Source organism: Triticum dicoccoides, chromosome 2B (assembly GCF_002162155.2).
Source record: "Triticum dicoccoides isolate Atlit2015 ecotype Zavitan chromosome 2B, WEW_v2.0, whole genome shotgun sequence".
In the NCBI taxonomy this organism is placed as follows: Eukaryota; Viridiplantae; Streptophyta; class Magnoliopsida; order Poales; family Poaceae; genus Triticum; species Triticum dicoccoides.
Window position 1 is genome coordinate 123055047 of NC_041383.1, and position 13661 is coordinate 123068707.

Below are 13661 nucleotides of genomic sequence, written 5' to 3' on the forward strand. Positions count from 1 at the left end.
AGGAAACCATGACTATCTGTTGATCACAACGAGCTGGTCAACTAGAGGCTTACCAGGGACACAGTGTGGTCTAGGTATTCACACGTGTATTACGATTTCCGGATAATACAGTTATAGCATGAATAAAAGACAATTATCATGAACAATGAAATATAATAATACTTTTATTATTGCCTCTAGGGCATATTTCCAACAGCCTCACCACCACCTACTACTCCCACCGCTAGCCAGGCCATCCCTCTACTCGCCCAGACCCCCTGTTATTCTGCAGCGACGACAGCCTCACACCGCAGCGAACCAGTGAACCCTCATACTCCTCTACGCGTGGGCATCCACTGCTGTGTCTTCCCCGGCTCCGCGTCGTCCCCTTCCTAGGCCTCGCTATTTTCCTCCGCCCTGGTGCTCTCGGCGCAGTGTGGTCAACGTGGTCAAGGAACGGCTTCCATCGGACATGGACTGTACGTGGAGAGGCTGACAGCTGGGTCCACGGCCGCAGCAAGGAAGTGCCTCCTTATTACGCGCAAAATAATTATTCCTCCACCTGACAGCAGGGACCCACCGGACGGGCCACCGTATTTTGAGAAAAAAACATTTCCCCCTGACTGCTGGGACCCACCAGCTACATCTTCGCACGCAAGGAAGTGTGTCCAGGCAAAAAATAAATGATTCGCCCCCCTAACTGCTAGGACCCACCAGCTACATCTTCGCAGGCAAGGAAGTGCCTGACAGTCAGGAAGCACCTGGTCGAAGCGTATGTAGTGTTGTCATTCTGGTCGCGAATGTGTACGTACATACTGGTCGTTGTACAGGCGCACACATGTCGTAGTAGAGGCGCGCATGTAGCAGGTACACGTACGTACAGCGGCCAGGGTGCAAGAAAGAAAAAACGACCACGTACGTACATACAGGCAGGGTCTCGAACGCCTACTCGCGCATACGTACGGCCAGGGCTCGTGTACATGGCTGGGTCGGAACAGAGAAACAACGTCGTCGTCGTGTTCATGGGGAGGCAACGGAATGCGTCGTGTTCTTAGGGAGGCAACGGAATGCTCGTGTTCATCAGGAGGCAACAAAACGCGTGGGAGCCAATCGGCTGGGTCGAAATAGAATGCGTCGTCATGTTCAACGGGAGGGGTTGGACGGAACAGGCGATGGAAACGAGGCCTGGCGTACCGCAGAACTGAGGAAACGGCCTTGTGTTCGACCGGCCACATTCAAAACGGGATCCTGTTCATCGGGCCGCAAAACGGAGGAAACGAACCTCCTACGGTCGCAAAGGGGGTCCTGTTGATCGGGAGGGGTGTGGCGTACCGCAAAACGGACGAAGGGAACCTCCTACGGTTGAAACGGGGGTCCTGTTGATCGGGAGGGGTGTGGCGTACCGCAAAACGGACGAAACGGACTTGTGTTGGAGGGCTACGGTTGAAATGGGGCTCCTGCTCATCGGAAGGGTGTGGCGTACCGCAAAACAGGACTCCACGGGATACTGTTCATCTCCACCGTCGACCTCCTCCAGCCTCCATGGGCTACCGTCGACCTCCTCCAGCCTCCATGGGCTCCTTTTCATCTAGCCTCCACCGTGCGCTACTCCACCGGCTACTGTTCAACCACCCCTCCACGGGCACCCCTCCATCGTCTACTGTTCATCCAGCCCTCCACGGGGTCGTCCTGTTCATCTAGCCCTCCACACCACGGGGTCCTGTTCATCCAGAGGCAACGCCACCGCTCACTGTTCATCCACCCCCCGGCAACGCTCACTGTTCATCCCAGAGGCAGCATCGATCAGCTTCAGTTAGCAGCAGTAGCGAAGGAATCGCTCCATCAGGTTTAGTTAACAGCCATCGATCGATCGCTCGGGTTCAGTAACTCGTAGCCTGCAGTGCAATCGCTCGGGTTCAGTTAGAACCCAACGCCCTCGCTCGAGTTTAGTTAGAGCCAATGCCTCGCACATGCGCGCGTACGTGTACGAGAGAAACGTGCACCGCTCGGCCCCCGACCGCCCACCATAACCGGGAACTCCTCAAAATTTTCCTCGCCCTCGCTTCTACCACGGTATTTTCCGTCATGGACGGCCCAAATAATGCCATGCAGCTGCGTCTCCGGCCCGCCTATGACGAAAAGCCCATATTCTACCATGATTTTTGTCATAGAAGTAGGACCCACCACATCTATGATGAGACCGGTCACAATTATCGTCATAGAAGTGTCATATGTATGATAGATTTTTTTTCGTTTGGCCCAAAATGTCACAGATGTGTCTTTTTTTGTAGTGTAGCTAGGCATAATGCATCGTTTCAAGTATTGTCATCTTTGGTTTTTGCTCCATAGATTGCCCTCATGATTGATTCATATGGTGGCTTAATTTTAGTTGTAGCGAAGTGTTCCATACCCTTCTTTAGAGGAATATGATATTTAATATCCCCTTCTTTCATATCAATCACAACACCAATAGTTCGCAAAAATGGTCTACCAAGTCTTATAGGACAAGCACAATAAAGTCTATGGGCACATAATTGATATTTGCAAGAATAAGAAAATCATTGATTCTTCCTCATGATTTTTAATAAGAGAATATTCTTCAATATTGGTAAAACCAAGCACATCACATATAGATTTTGGAATTGTGGAAACGCTAGCACCTAAATTACATAAAACATTGCACTCATAATTTTTAAACCTGACTTTAATGGTGGGTTTCCATTCATCATCTAATTTTCTAGGAATTGAAATCTCTAACTCCATTTTTTCTTCTAAAGATTTTAGCATGGCATCCACAATATGTTTGGTAAAAGCTTTATTTTGTTCATAGGAATTGGGTGAATTATCATGGATTGCAACAAAGAAATACACTCAATCAAAGAACAACTATCATAATTAAAGTCTTTGTAATCCAAAAGAGTGGGCACATCACTAGTTAAAGGTTTGACCTCTCCAAACCCACTTTTATCAATTATTTCAACAAGATTTTGACCCTCCGAATTATGGGCACACCTTTTAGATAAAATTGACTCTTCTCAGTCCCTTTATCATCAATTTTAATATTACTAAACAAGGAATCAGTAGAAGAAACACCAATCATCTTAACATGTTCGTCATTATGGTGAAAGCAATCGGTAGAAAACGCTCCTTCTAAAAGTTCTTTTTTAGCTCTAAGCACTATTCTAAAAATCTTATCGCTCCGACAAGCAATTTATCGGGAATCTACTGATAAATCGAGTCTATTCCTAGCACTATTTTTTGCAAAAGCTATGTTTATTTGTGTTTTGTGGATCTTGTTTAGCAATATATACTATTTTTCTATTTTATTTGTCATTATATGAGGATTCAAAGGCTAGGAACCAAGGTAACACTTTCGTCCAATATTTTTCGGTGTTGAATATATCATATTTTAGCGTTGAGAACCTGACATTTCCAAAAATTGGCTGATTAATAGTCAACCAATAAAATTGATTAATCAGACGATTTCCGATTAATATCTAATCTTGGGTTGACCGAGATGCTAATGATAAATGATATCCTCAACATTGGCTCTAAGCATAGCGGTTCTTTTATTTCTTTCATCCATGGAAACATATAAAGCTTTAATTGATTCATTAATATGAACTTTGGGTGGAATGATTTTAATCTTGAGATTTTCTACATCAGGTGAAGTTCTATCAATGCTTCTAGACATATCATCAATCTTATTTAATTTTTCTTCTATTGTAGTGTTTAAAACTTTTTGAGCATTGAAATTCTTTAATATTACTGTCAAGATCAGAGGGCATCCTATTATTATTATAAGAAGAATTACCATAGGAATTGCCATAATTATTAGAGGAATTTCCAGGAAAAGGCATAGGATTAAAATTACATCTATAAGCATTTTTATTAAAATTGTTTCGCGAGACAAAATTCACATCTACAGAATCACTATTTGCCTCAATAAAAGTAGACAAAGGCACATCATTAAGATCAATAGGAGCATATTTACTACCAACCAATTTCATAAGAGCATCGACTTTTCCACTTGAAGTGCTAATTTCTTCAATAGAATTAACCTTTTTACTAGTAGCAGCTCTTTAGTATGCCATTGTGAATAATTTTCCATAATATTATCAAGAAATTTAGTGGCTTCACCCAAAGTAATTTCCATAAAAGTACCACCCGCAGCGGAATCTAAAAGATTTCTAGAAACAAAATTCAATCTCACATAAAAAATTTGTATAATCATCCATAGATTTAAACCATGAGTAGGATAATTTCTTAGCATTAATTTCATTCTTTCCCAAGATTGCGCAACATGTTCATGCTCAAGTTGCTTAAAATTCATGATTTGATTTATAAGGGAAATAATTTCCGCAGGAAAAAAATACTTAGTAATAAAAGCATCTTTGCACTTATCCCAAGAATCGATACTATTACGAGGCAAAGATGATAACAAAATTTTTGAACGATCCTGCAAAGAGAAAGGAAACAATTTAAATTTCACAATATCAGTATCCACATCTTTTTTCTTTTGCATATCACACAATTCTTCAGAAGTGTTTAGATGTGACTCGGCATCCTCATTAGCACTGCTAGAAAATTGTTCTTTCATAACAAGATTCAAGAAAGCGGCATTAATACCATAAGATGTCGGGGGATGACCCCCGGGTAGGCCCAAGACGGCAAACAATGCTTTAAAAACTTTGGGGCGACCAGTGCCCCAGTCCGGCTGTCCGGCCACACTAGCCGGCTCGCCATCCCGGCTGCCCAGTCGGCTCGCCAACCCGGCTGCCCGGACAGCTCCCCGTCTGGCAGTTCTAGCCGGCCTGCTACGCGAACTCAACCACTGCATCGATCCGACATGGACAAGACAGCCATACCACGACCACTGTTGCTGATAAAATATACAATGTTCGCTCGTCGCACACGACATCATCTACAGTGTACTTTGTCCCCTGGGCATTGGTTTATAAAAGAACCCAAGGACAATACCTAGCCTAGCTCTTAAGCAATCATAGCTTGAGATGTAAGCTACACGCTGTAGCTTACATCCCAAGCACACACCCATGTCCACCTAGCTTACATCCAAAGCTAGCTCCCACTCATATATAAGCAAGCAGACATCCATCCACTCACTCATGCATGCATGCTCAGGCACATGCGGCCACTAGCGCCACACACTGGCTCTCACTCTCATACACACATATGAGACATATAGGAGACAGTAAGCACTCTGCTACTACTCTCAGTCCAACACAACTCCAGTAGCGACTCTATACTGCCAGACATGTACACCGCATATATATTCAGACATGTAGGAGTAGGGGTATTATCTCTCTGGAGAGCTTTGAACCTGGGTAAATCACAGTGTGTTGCTTGCCCAATCCCGTCCCTTGATCTCCACAGCAGTCTTGCCCTCACCTCAAGCCACCCCATGGCATCTGTTGTCTCGCGAACACGCCCATGAGATAACCATGATAGTTGGCGCCCACCATGGGGCAAGCTGCTGCTGGAACCACGGTCCGGGCGGGACCATCTTCTTCATCATCCACAACGTAGCCGTCGTCTCTTCGGTAGCGGTTGGTGTCGGTGTCAAAATCGGCGGATCTCGGGTAGGGGTCTCGATCTATGCATCTAAGGCCAATGGTAACAGGAGGCAAGGGACACAATGTTTACCCAGGTTCGGGCCCTCTCGATGGAGGTAAAACCCTACTTCCTGCTTGATTGATATTGATGATATGAGTGTTACAAGAGTTGATCTACCACGAGATCGTAGAGGCTAAACCCTAGAAGCTAGCCTATGATGATTATGATTCTCCCTCTAAGGACTAAACTCTCCGGTTTATATAGACACTGGAGAGGGCTAGGGTTTACATGGAGTCGATTACAAAGAAGGGAATCTAATATCCAGATTGCCAAGCTTGTCTTCCACGCAAAGGAGAGTCCCATCCGGACACGGGACGAAGTCTTGGGTCTTGTATCTTCACGGTCCAACTGTACAGCCAAAGTATATAGTCCGGTTGTCCGGATACCCCCTAATCCAGGACTCCCTCAGTCGAGGGCTCGACATTAACATGCCCCCAAAGCGACCGTGTGAGGCGGCGCTCCCTCGTTGTCGGCGTCGCCTTCTCCGTCATCACCACCGCGGCATGGACTCGACATCAGCACGCCCCTAGTGCGTAGTCATCGTCCGCCTTCGGTTTGCACGCTCGCTGCTCCGGCCCTTGCTCCGCACCACCTCCATCCACGCGCATCTCGCGTGCCTCCTCATTGCTCTGCCCATCGTCGGCAAGCACACCGCCTCCATGGTCCGCCGTTCGCGGAGCTGCCAACCCCCACCGCTGAACACGCTCACACTCGTCCGCGAGTACCTTCCGGTCTAGCTATACGCTGGCCATATGCTGTGCATTAGCAAGATTATCCCTATACACTAACAAAAGCTAGCAAGCATGCACACGGACCAACAGATCGGCTGATTCTTCAGCTAGCTGGTACTATGCGCGTATTATCTCGCTCATATGCATGTGTGCCCACGCCAGCGTCCCGCGGCCCGTTCGCCGGCTTGGCGCTCGCCGGCTCACGCGTGCATCCCGGTTACTCCGGCGTCCCGGCCTCGTCCGACCCCACGCCGGGTGGCTGGGTCGCCGCCTTGCGCGCCGGGTCCCTGCACCCGTGCCATCTCCGCCTCGTCCTCGGCTCCAGCAGCGCAGTGTCGGGTCTGGCCGTGTCTGCCGACCGGCTTCCGCGTGTCCCGGCCAGCTTCTGTGCGCCTGGTCTGGGCTCCCGCTCGCGCGTCCCGACAGGCTGGCTTCCGCCTGTGCCACCTCGTCCTCAGCTCCGTCTCCCTCGGCCTGCTCTGCCGCCGCACTCGTCCTCGGCTCCTTCTCCCCTAGTCGGATCCGCCACCATACTCGTCCTTGCGTGCCTCTGCATAAGACCACGACCGCGTGGTTGCTCTGCCCTCCCCGTGCGCCTGCCGGCTCCGCTCCGGCCGGCTCCGCCTTTGCCCCGCAACCCAGAAGCAGCGCACCCGTGCTGCCCTGCTGCTCTCCACGCCAGCTTCTCGCACGCACCTCCGGCCGCCTCCCCATACCGACCTCGCGCCGCCTGGCCGGCTTCCCGAGCCTCCTGCTCTTTGGCTCTTCGATGTTCCGGATATTGCATTATATTCATCGGTTCTGATTCATGTATTTGGTCTATAGTTGGGTTGCCCGGATCTTGATCTTACCACCTTACGTTCCTCCAGTTCGGCTAAGGTAGTAAAGGGAGAACTACTGCGATTGTATTTCTAGTTCGTCCGGTTAAGTACCTTAGTAGTGATAGCCAAAAATTGACCATCATGATAAGCGAGAGCTGGTCAGCGATTAGGTGACTTAGTGTTATACTACAAATCGTTAGCGATTCTTGCCGTGTTATACAAGGGGCTGGGCTTCGACTAGCCATGTTGCAAAGGCACCGTAATCTAGATAGCCGCACAATGCAACAGGGGTTAGTACTTAGCCCCACAAATGGACTCCTATGGCTAAGTGAAGGCAATAAAGTTGCATAGTCTGATCACCTAGTTCACCTCGCGGACGCCTCCTCTACGGACCAAGACGTTGAATAAAGTGCGACCATCACTACAAAAAAATACACTTCCGTGATGATACGTGTTTGTCACAGTAGGTCAAGTTTTCTGTCAGAATCAAGATAGTCATACCTGTGCTGTCGTAGAAGTGTTCCATGACAATACCAAAATTATCATCACGGAAGTGTCCACTTCCATGACGATAAATCGCACGTCATAGAAGTGCTTTCGTCAAGGGTGATCGACACATGGCATCCACCGTAACGGGTCACCTTTAAGTTATCAGGTCCGGTTTTCGATCCGATAACCCGCTAACAGCTACGACCAATGGCGATTTTCCATGTGTAAAATTCTCATTGGCCGACGGAACCACGTGTCAGCTTGGCGCTGGCACGGATGTCACTCATCCAATGGGCGAGATGCGCCTAGGATATGTTGACACGTGGTCGCCCAAAAGTGGCCCATAAAGACTAAATGGGCTGGCCCAACTAAAGGCCCACAAATTTTTTTTGACCATTATGGGCCGGCCCAGCTAAAGGGCCACAAGACTTTGCAGACCATAATGTGCCGGCCCAGCTAAAGGCCCACAAGATTTTGCCGACCATAATAGGCCGACCCAGCTAAAGGCCCACAAGATTTTGAAGTCGCTAGTGGGCCGACCCGTTAACAGGCTGCCATGATTTGGGCCAAATGCCGGCCCATATTTGATCCGTTCCATTAACAGCCTGTCACGTTTTGGGCCTAATAAGGGCCCATATGAGATCCACCCCGTTAATAGTTTACCATGTTCTAGGCCATATTATGGCCCATATAAGATCCGACTCTTTAAGAGCCTTTGGGCCAAATTATGGCCCATGTCAGATTCGGCCCGTCAACTGGACCTTGTGCTTTTGGGCCCACTTGAGGCCTGGTTAGGAATTTTGTTTGCTAAAGGCTCATTTAGCAATACAGCCTGATATTATTTTTGGCCCATTAAAGGTCCGTTTAACATTTCGGCCCTATATTTATTTTGGCCTGTTAAAAGCCCGTCATATAGTTGGGCCTAATATTGGCCCGCTTTGCATCCGGCCTGCTCGTAGCAGATAATCTATATGGGCCAAACAAGGACCAAGACAATTTTGGCCTATTAACGGCCCGTGATGTGATTAGCACAATCATGGGTCAGGGTCTATTTCGTCCTGCTATCGGCCCATGAGCTGTTCGACACGTTTCAGGACCAACCTACTTTTGAGCCTCCTAAGAGCCCATTGAATTTTCTTGCGAAAATAGGGTCGGTAGTTTCCTCGGCCTATTAAAGGCTTGAAACTAATAGTGGGCCAGTTTACATTTAGGCCTATGAACGGACCAAGATGATTGGGCCCATGATGCGGCCCATACATAGTGATAACGACCCGATTATGTACCATAATTCTACGGTTTGGCCGGTCTACTTTTCATGGAGCGAACACATGATATATACACAATAAAATAAATGCAGCATCAAGAATAAGAAAAAAATCTAGACTATATAATAATGAAATTACAACATATTACATCCACTGGGCATCAAAGTTCGCCACTATGATAATAAAGCACAAGCAGACGGCAGATTACATACACTGGGCATCAAAGATTTCCGCCAGTGCAAATAAACACGCCGACAAAATAATATACAAAACCGACGGCACTTCAATAGAGTTCAAGAAAGGTTAGCCCTGCTCGGGAGCTACAGCGCAAGCAGCTGAGCAAGCTGATGAGACTATGATTGTTTGATGCTTATATCCTCCTCACTCTGAAAGAGAAACAAGCAGACAGATGACATGTTTTGCACATATAAGTATTAGTGCTGACAATTCATCACATTTCTTTTTGACGAATAAAGTGACACAGTTTAAAATAGCTTTAACACAATATGGTATTGTTCAGGTTAAGACATGGCATGAAATGACATTGTGAAGGAGTTGGCAGCTTCATGACACAACTGGATTACATATCAAGAACTCATAAGTATCAATAGTTAGTGTCCTATCAATTTATCCCATTTCAGATTGGCAAATAAAGAGACGGTTTAAATAATAGTAGAATGATATGACATTGTTCAAAGTTAAGACATTGCAGAATATGACATTGTGCTGTAGTGGGTAGTTCACCACACCAATGGATTACGGATCAAGAACAGAAGCATACATGCAGTGCAAAAGAATATGACTTAGCACTATACAGTTAAATTTACATGGTATGAAGAAGGAACTTGGTTGTACAACTGAAAACTTAAATTGGGAAGGACAAACTTTTGTTTATGAACTACATAATAAACTTTAAACATGCAATTTGATGCAAACACCAAAAATAAACAACTATTGTAGCCATGCCTAACCAAATATACACAACAAAGTTTGAAGGCTTGAGAAGGACAAACTTACATTAGTGGTGAAGACTGGCTTGATAAAGCCCTTGTCCATGCTGATGGGGGGGGGGGCAATTCAAGAAGTTTACCACAGAATCTTCTTCATAAGCATTGACTTTATTCTACATTTTGTTAACAGTAAATATAGATGTGATAATATAAGAAAAAATGGAGAATATTTAAGATAAGATGAATAGTGATGCTACATAACCAAGTAGCTATAAATGTAAGTACAGCGATGCAGGCAAAAGATACGTCCGCGTGTAATGCAGGGCTAAACTTCTTCAGTACCATTGGTGTTATCCAACCTTATGGTAAGAGTAAATATAGATCTGATGTGTAGAAAATGGAGGGCACAGGAAAATAAGCTGCAGAGTGATGGTACATGAACAACAAGCTATCAATATAAGTACACTGATAAAGGATAGCAGGTACTTACAAGAATAATGCAGAGCTAAACTTTTTCATTGGCATTGGATATATTCTACACTAATGTAACCATTAATATAGATCAGATAATTTGGAGTGAACAATTGATAATCAAGCTATCATGCATACTACTGTCACATAATGAACCAAGTATGAATGAAAGTACGATACAAGACAACAAGTACTAACAAGAGCAAAGTAGCGAGCATCATATTTGCGATATCCTGTTGTCCTTTTCAAAACGGAATTCTTCTTCGAGCAGATTTCCTGCAAAAGACATCCATAAGGCACATGCGGTAAAGTAGAAGTTCAAATTGTCATGTGATATCATAGACCGTACCTCATCCTAGGAACGAGATCAGTGCATAACAAGGCTTTTCCATTCAATGTCTTCTAAATTTAGCACAGGAGACTTCACGGGAAATTCGTTTATAGACTTGCCATCAAAGTGCGATTTCCTCATATAACACCTATACTGCTGCAATGCTTCCTTGAAAAGCGCAAGCAAACTTTGCTTGTCATGACTATCCAGATTGACCCTCGCCTACTTTCAACAATGTAATATAAATCATTGATGTATTCAATCAGCAAAAAACAGGAAAATAATCACCATGAATAATAGCACTTACGCGTAAGTGGGACAGGAAGATGTGAAAATGGTGTTTCTCTTCACTATAATCTTCCCATGATGGGAATATATGCGCGTAGTCCCTAACAACTTTGAAAGCATTGTTTTTTAAACCGGGAATAACTGGAATGGGGTTCCAATATGCAGGAATTGGTTGTCTTTGTAGTTGGGATAGGTCTTCGGCCGGTGGACTTGCTGTACTTTTTGCTGGAGTGGGATTTTTCTGTGGTATGGCTGGTTCTATGGCAACTGAAGTCGGCATACCTTTTGGGGGAGTGCAGGTCCTGTGTGGTGGTGCTAGTGTTGTGGCCAATGAAGTATGGGTACAGTCTGCTGGAGTTGGTCCTACGTTTTGTGTCACTGGTTGTAGAGCCAATATAAGTGGGGTGCTGTCTAATTTCTCCGGCACCACCACATTTTTCAAGGACTTTGCTGGTGCTCCTTCAAGTTCGGCAATCACCCTCTTCCTTTTTGATGTCTGATGCACAAGAACAACATTTGAGTGGAAAAACATGGTATGATGACATATGGAATATGTATTGATAATGGATGGGCATGGCATCTTGACATATATGATGAGTAAACTAAGCATATGGCGGTGCAACAAAGTAGAAGAAATGCAGGAGACCTCATGCAAGATACGCGCAATCAATATAACCTTGCCAAATTAGAACATGCACCTTGATGGGTGAACAGGACAGGGCATCTGCCTTCGACTCCTCGAGGTCAGAATAGTCACTAGGACCATATTCTGAACAAGAATCTGCATGTGGGGAGTGCATGAGTTTCATTGCATCCAGAATGGCACTTAATGCCTTGGTGCCAATTTTGTTAGTCCTTGCAGTGTTCCAAAACATCTGAGAGGCATGAAAACATCAATAGTAGTGAGATTATCTTTGTAATGCAGAGGATATTCTAATATAGGGGCTCCCTGTATACCCTTGTGTGCTATCACTGGATTCTGATGAGAGAGCCCAGGTGTGCTGTAATGTGGTGTGTGCATTAATATAATCTGGCATAAGTACAAAAGAAAATAGGCTCCAGAAGTAAGGATGGTTGGCAGATGATAGGTTCATAATATACTGTACGGCTAGAAAGGCTTCGGATACCAGCTCTCTTCAACTGAAGGTGCGGTACTATTAATATCAGTGTAACTCTCAAAGGCGACACAACTCCCCGCATTTCCTTGCTAATCGTATAGGATTCAAGTGGACAGGCCACTATCATTCCTATTCCTATGTTTACAGAATCCTACGAATCAAAGAGGCCCGAAGAGTTTAAACTGTCCATCACAACCGATCGAATAGACCTCTACACTGCAAATGTCCCTGCTCCTCTTCACTACAAGGAACATACTGTACTACTATCATACTCCATCCGTTCCAAAATATAAGTCTTTGTAGAGATTTCCACTATGGATCACATACAGATGTACACAGATACATTTTAGAGTGTTGGTTCTGTCATTTTGCTCCATGTGTAGTCTATCTTGGAATCTATACAAAGACTTGTATTTAGGAACGGAGAGAGTACTTATTAAAGAAGAACAAAAGAGGAACATGCTAAAGAAGAGCAAGCAGATTTTGGATAATAAAATGTTCGTTGCGCAATGCCCACACATGATGAACCAGAGCGCATTAAGAATGCAACTCCCTGTTGTCTCTCTATATGTGTTGCACATGCTTTTCCAAAGTAATGTAGGAACATTAGCTAGCCAATTAAACATTAATTGTTTTAGAAATATCAGCATGATATCTGATTCGTAGTTGAGCAACAAGTTTGGAATTATGAGTGGCACATTGTTTAGCTTGTTGGATTGAGGAGCAATGCTAAGCATCTACGATGATGGTACTAAATATAAAGGAATGTTTGCATGCAAGTCACGTGACTTTCGTCATATGGGTCAGTCGACCATTTCAGGAGGTTGGATGAAGATCCTACATCTCCTAACCCTTCTTCTTCCTCGTCTCTGATTCTTCCCCTACGGAACACCGCACGGGCTGCCGGCCAAACCACCGGCCCCAACCCCCCTGCCCTCCCCTGAACCCCCCACCGCATGTGTTCCTCCGCCACCCCCACCTCCACCCCCGCCCACACCTACTTCGAGTTTTCTTTGTTCGGCAAGGCCCCACCACCGTCAGGATACCGCCCCCCACAACCACCATCCCCACCCGGGCCCCTTACTTCCCTCCGGCGAACTCCGGCGAGCTCTCAAAAATCGACTGACCCAATTTTGAAATTTAGTCTATTGTCATTTAACTAGTGTGGAGTATAAAAGGGGAAAACCATAAGCATTGCGAGTATAGTGTTGAGCGTGCCATGGAGGATCTGATGGTGCAAACCGGACAAAGGCAACTTCGCAACCAATGTTTGCTTTCAACTAACAAGTAAGATTCTAAGTGATGGACATGAAATCACAGTAATGCAGTGGCGATATATTTTCTTGCTGACATAAATAACCAGATATGAAAGAGTACCGCCTCTAGTGTTGCGCCGTGTAAGCATCTGCTGAGGCATTGAGGGTGCTGCGGTAGCGATGGCTGTCGGCTACATGGTAGCAGATCTAGGAGGGCAGACGGTGGCAGCGAGGGAAACATCCCGACGCAATGGACGAGACGGTCGTACAAGCAACGCCGGCAAGGAGGACCATGACGCGGATGAAGTGAGAGGATGCAAATCAAGGA